Here is a 6,700-nt window from a genome sequence, read left to right as displayed (position 1 = left end):
CTGGGGCCAAAACCTAAACGGGAATCCATAGGGAATAGATTCCCATTTAGGTTTTGGCTCCTGGGAATCCATAGGGAATAGATTCCCATTTAGGTTTTGGCCCCTGCTTATATGCACAGGTGCGACCTGAATCTTGGATTCCCTACCTCCATAGGGAAATGAAGGACTTAGTAAAGCTGCCAAGGATTATGGGAGGGGTTCTCCCTATTTTAACAATTTGCTGGACATTCCATTTACTGCCCACACAATGGTACCACAAAATGTAAAATGGTGTATGCAAATTGTATTGTCATCTGATTAATTTATTTTCTGGAAAGGAGTTTGGATAAATAAAGTTCATGAGTTACCAAAAGGTTATGTTGAGGAAGAAGGGCGACAACACCTCACAATGGACCACATTACCAGGGAAGGAGACTATACTAGACTGCAGTATCAGGCTGAAGTCATCCTCCAGTCAATACTGGAAGATCTCAAAGGTGCTGCATGGTCTACCCTCCTCCAAACACCTGATGCTTCTACGCCCCACACTGACTTCACTTACATTCACCAGGGCTCAGATGAGAGCTATATCAAGTTCATAAAGCACCTTATGAAAGCCCTGGAAAAACAGGTAGTTGATCAAAAGGTCCAGGATTATCTTATTAGCAAATTAGCTTTCTGTAATGCCAGTATTGACTGCAGAAAGGTTCTTCACAGCCTCCCCCTTGACCCTGAGCCAACCATTGCTCAGATGATTGATGCTTGCATTTGCCAGGCGATCTTAGAGTGTGACTCCAGCCTAGCCAAGGCCACCAGCCAGGGTGCAGTTTAAATGCCAGTTGCAGCAAACGTGCTTCCCTACAATACAGAATGTAATAAAGGCAGTGGAAACTGTTATAACTGCAGGAAAACTGGACATGTAGCAAAAGACTGTAAATAGAAGAATACTGTTCTGGTTTTTTACCCAGCCCTCAGTCCCACAGCCATTACCCAAACTGTTCTTGAAGCCAACAGCACTACCAGCCCTCAGGAAACTCCCAGCAGAGCATGAAATGACACCAAATATGAAGTTATTCTGTCTCACCCTTCCATTGGTGAGAGATGTCCTAGGTTACAATATAAAGATGTATTCTATTCCCATCCTCAAGAGCTGTTGAAACAGGAGGGGCATTGTTTTATTCCTTATCTCCTCTTAATAAACCCATCAATACCTTTCTGCATGACTCAGAGATAATGCCCTCCAGGAGCCATTTCTGTTTAATGGACCCACCTCATGACTCATAGAATGATATCAGCCCATTGTGAGATGCTTCACCCAGGGGGGAAGAGCTAAGCATGCCCCCCTGGATATTATCTGCGGTTTGGGACAAAACAAGCTGCCTTTCCACTGGATTCCCCAGAGCAACAGCTGCCCTGGATTTTTGGAGGTAGGCTACACCCTATGTGGTGGTTTGACGAGAAAGAAGTGGGAATTCTGAAATGCTGTGGTCAAACCAATGGGTGCTTGGATTTTGATATTGGCACCTGGTGTATCCAGTGGGGTTTGGACACACCTCTGAGAACACACAGGGGTTAAAAGCAGAGCTTCGGCCCTGGGAGGCTCTCTTGGGACTTCGAGGGAAACAGGTTGGATCGCCCTAACTCGTCCAGCTGTGGCTGCTGGGCGGGGGAGTGGCAGCCATGTGGTAGGCCTGGGCCTGGACAGAGATGGGGGTGAGGAGGCCCTTGAGGATGGAAGGGTGGAGGAGCCCCAAGAGACATCGGGCAGCCATCCCCCCCCCAGGAGAGAGAGAGGGAGAGCCGGCGACGACGAATGTGATAGCAGCTGGCCCAGGAGGAGAAGGAAGGGGAGGAAGTGCAGCGAGGAGGTGCCCGGCCGGAGCAGCAGCGTGTGTGGGAGTGCTGGAGATCTGGGACAGGCAGAGACTGAAATTTTTAACCCCTTTCTTTCATGATTGGGACCTTGCAAAAATGCTGATCCTCCTCAGAGCTGAATAAGAAGAAAGATAAGAGATGAGATAACAAGGACTTGGCCTGGGGGAAGTGGAGAAGACTGGCTGAGTGGAGAGAGAGATGATTGGAGTGGCCTTTTGGCTGGACTTTTCTTGTGTAGCCATAGTTTTATTCCTGTGACACAGAGACTGCACTTAGGGGGAGGCAGTGCCTCAGAACCAGGAGGGTCCATTGTGGGGACCCCTCGGCCCCAGGGGGTTGGAAAAAAATGGGGGGGACAGATGTCCCAAAGCAGAGACTGTGCCTTTTTGGAGTGAGACAAGGCATCCTTAAAAGACAACCCTAAAAGCAGCTCTGGTCCATGCACAGTGGTGAGAGCACTGGGCATGGAAGGAAGATGTCACAAATGGCAAAAGGACTTTCCGGGTGGTCCCGAGTGACATGGAAGCACACGAGGTTTCAGCGTGTTTCCAGGGGAAGCCTATGGTGCAAGAAGGACTCCTCTCCTCTTCATGGACTGAAGTTTGAGTATTCTAAAGGGTGGTGCCAGACTGGGCAATTGGTGATTTGGGGGAATGTATCGGATTGGGAAATTTTGGTGGTGGGGAGGAGGAAAGTGTTTTTTGTAAGGTTTTCAATTTTTTCCCTTATAGTTTTTTTCCTTCTTTTCTTGTAGTTTAGGTAATAAAGTTTTATTTATTTCTAAGCTGGAGCCTGCTTTGCTTATTCCTGGTCACATCTCACAGCAGACACTAGGGAGAGGGTATACTCATGGGGGCACTGGCTCTGGGCCAGGCCCAAACCATGACACCCTACTACAGGATCGCTGCTCCAACATAACCACATCTGCCACTCCAGGAGGACTGCAGCCACCATTCCAACTGGACTGCTACCAACACCCTGACCAGCAGAGTGACAGGTTATGTTCTGACTTTATCAGTGTTTTTTATTTTGTATTATTGCATGATTTTTTTTCCTAATAAATTGTATTTCTAACTTTGAGTCTCTCTCTGGTTTTGTTTTCAAACCAGAGCAAATGGAAAAGCCTGAGTGGGTTTCCTGATAAACAAACCCACCTCAGAAACCACCTGCTCAGTCCAGGCTGCCTGGAATGATGTCACTTTTCTACAAGGGACAGTGTGAGCATGAATGATCTCTGGGAGCAGAATTTTCTGAGTCTTGCAGCTGAATTCTCTGTCCCTGTCCTTTCCCTGGATCTGTGTTGCAGATGAAGCTACTGGTGCCATCCTCACCTTTTACCTCTCTCTTGAATGCAAACAGATGTTCCCAGGTGTATTAAGCACGATTTTTCAAAGTTGCTACAAAACTTTTGTGTTCCTCATGGAACGAAGGGGCCATTTTGACACTGAGGAGGTGACGTGGAAGCAAGGAGTCAGTTGCGACCCATGGAACTAAGGGGCCATGGTGACACAGCTGGGCCACATGGATCCAGTGGTCCATTGTGACACTGTGGATCCAAGGAGACAATGGAGACACCCCCAGAACCTCATGGAACCAAGGAGTCCATGGTGACCCAGCAGGGCTGCATGGAGCCAATGGTCCATGGTGGCACTGCCCATCCAAGAAGGCCATTGTGACACTGAAGAACTTCATGACACCAAATATCCATGGTGACACAGCAGGGCATCATGGGAACCAAGGAACGGCTGTTGGCGGTATGGAAACTCATGGAACCAGGAGCCGTTGTGGCACTGCAGAACCAACAGAGCTGCTGGACCTTGTCCACTAGCCCTGCACAGACCCTTGGGAGGCACAGCAGGAGCAGCACCCTGGGAGCCTCTCTGGGATCCATGGCACACACTCCCAGGGGCGGGAATTCCAGTTCCCAAAGACAGCAAAAGGTGTTCCTGCCCTGGAAGGCAAAGCTCTTAAGAAGGAGAAAAAGGCCAAGTGGAGCAAGATCTTAGAGTGACATTTCACTGCCAGCCTTCATAGCTTCACCCGTGGTTGTTGTAGCTCCTGGATTGGGAAATAAATCAGGCAGGGTCTTTGGTGGGAGCTGCCCATGGTCAAGAGAGACACTGAGAGAGAAACAGAGCAGGCAAAGAAAGGCAGGAGAGAAAGAAGGGCACAAACGCAATCAGCTGCGAAGGTGGCACTCTGAAAAACAAACTGGAACTGACAAAAAATGCATGGGACAGAAGTCAGTAATTCTGAAAGTTTTATTTACTATCAAAATACAGGCCACACATCCAGCCCCACACAATCCCAATCCCACACCCTCAAATTTGGATGCCACTTCTCCCAATCTCCTTCCAACCCCATCTCACCCTGGACATTGTGGAATCAAGTAGATTTGTCATGGGACTGAGTTTTTCTTAGGTGGGAATAAGGCATTTTGACATGGATTGGTCAATTTTGGGGTAAAATGGAGGTGTTTTCAATGGGATTGAATCATTTTGAGGTGACAGACCAATCTATCTGGAATTCTGGAGTGCAAAGATATGGAGAAAACTTGCTGAAATCCCCCAAGAACCCACAAATCCTACACAACAAATGTTCACAAACCATAAATTCCACCTTAAACACCTGTTAAATGGTGGGACTTTAGACATCCTTGATCAATTACTTTCATTTTAGTCCTATTTCAGGTGTTTTTAAGTGATAAAGACAAATCAGAAGAAAATTAGGGCCAAAAGGATAACCAGCCAGGTGTCCTCCCAACATGGATCACTGGGAATGTGGGTCACCAGTGTTCTGACCAATGTGGGTCCTCCCATGGGGATGAAGCTGCACCAGTGCACAAAGCTCCTCCTGCAGGGGAGGACACACACGCAGGGCTTCCCTTACCGGTGCCTGCGTTGGTGTCGGGTCAAGGTAGAGCTGTGTGAGCTCTTCCCACACTGGGGACACTCGTAGGGCCTCTCCCCGGTGTGGATGCGCTGGTGGATGATGAGGTGGGAGTTGCGTTGGAATCCCTTCCCGCAGTCAGGGCAGCGGAAGGGCCTCTCCTCAGTGTGAATCTGCTCATGCAGGATGAGATGGGAGCTGATCCGAAATCTCTTCCCACACTGGAGACACTTGTAGGGCGTCTCCCCAGTGTGGATGCGTTGGTGCCTGATGAGTTCTGAGCTGCAGCTGAAGCCCTTCCCACATTCCTCACACTCGTAGGGCCATTGCCCGGTGTGGATCATCTGGTGGCGGATCAGGGTGCTGCTCTGGCTGAAGCTCTTCCCACACTCCAAGCACTTGTAGGGCTTCTCCCCATCGTGAAGCTGCTCATGCACCACCAGCACCGGGCCCTGGCTGAAGCTCTGTCCACCTTCCTGGCCCAGGGTGGGCCTCCCTCCTCAGAGCACCCTGGGCTGGGTTTGGAGCCCCTCCTTCTGAGGGACCTCTGGGACTTTTCCTCCCCATTGGATTCTTGTGCCATGGAGCTGCTCAAAAAAGCCTCTTCCGTGAGGTTCTGCTGTGGGGATTTGTCCGCCCTGGTCTCCATCCACACCTCCTTGTCTGGGGGAGGAAGGACAAAGAGAGGATGAGATTTGCCTCTGTGCCAGAGGGAAGGGGAAGGAGATCTCCCTAGTGCTTCCCCGGCAGGACGGCATTGGCAGTGGGGTCGTCCTGCAGCCAGGGGCCATGCTGGGCTGGGTGATGGAGAGGGAGAGAGGGGGAACGGGGCACTGACTTCCTCCTCACCCGCCTGGGTATCCTGGGGCATTGTCTCAGTTTGAATAGACAGGTATCTGCTAAGGAAGGCAGGAGCCTCCCTTGAAATGGAAAATGTAAACAACCTCCTTCTGAACAGTTATAATTTTGAAATTATGGGGCTCTAAGGCAACAGATATGGGAATGGGAATAACAGTTCTATAGCAGGAAAATTAAAATATAAATGCAATAGTACGAAGAAAAAATACTGACAGATTCAGAATACGACCTGACACCGTATGGGTTACGGTGGTGGTGGCAGTCCCAATAAACGGTGGCTGCAGTCCTTCTGCAGTGACAGGTGTGGTTTTGTAGAAGCAGGGATCCTGTAGAACAGTGGGGTTTTCCTCTGAAGATCCAGTGGTGGTGGTGTTGGGCATGGTCTTCCTCTGGGAATCCAGTGGAAAAGGCTGACTCTGCTCTTCCCGCCGTCTGATTATATCCAGGTAGGAATGCTTGGCTCCTCACTCTGGGTAGAGATTCTCACAATGGGATGATGGAATTTTATCAGTCCTGCAGTGGCACTCAATGGCCCCTTAACAGAAGATATCTCCTGGGAGGGAGGATGGGTTGTAGGAGAGATAAAGAAAACTGCTCAATTAACAGAAAATAACTGCCTCATCAGATTGGAATAGAATACACACCCCATATCCAACCTAAGACAGCTGGGAAATGCTTAGCAGCATTCTGTGTCTGTGTGTCTGTGTTCATGTGTATTTTACACTCAAAGTCCCCCAAATTTCCAATAGGTTTTCCCTGGGGTGTTGTCTTGTCCCTGTGTCCCTCTGCACCTCCCTGTGTCACTCTGTCACTGTCACCTCCACACATCTCTGAGCCCATTGGCACCTCCCAGGTTTGCACTGAATCTCTCCCTCCTGCCCTCCAGCACCAGCAATGCCCATGGCAGGGAGCTCAGAGCAGGAGCAGCCAGGCCAGGGCTAATGCCAGGATCAGGAGCACCTGGCAGAGGCAGGAGGAATCCCCCATTCCAGGCGGTGCAAGGGGGGCACCCGTGTCCCCTCCCAGCCCCAGGGTTACAGACCAGGGAGGAGATGCCTCAGCTGCCTCAGCTGAATTGCTTCCCTCAGGCCTTGGCCTG

This window comes from Melospiza melodia, chromosome 17 (genome assembly GCF_035770615.1).
Source record: "Melospiza melodia melodia isolate bMelMel2 chromosome 17, bMelMel2.pri, whole genome shotgun sequence".
Classification (NCBI taxonomy): Eukaryota; Metazoa; Chordata; class Aves; order Passeriformes; family Passerellidae; genus Melospiza; species Melospiza melodia.
Note: the sequence above shows the minus strand (reverse complement) of the source record.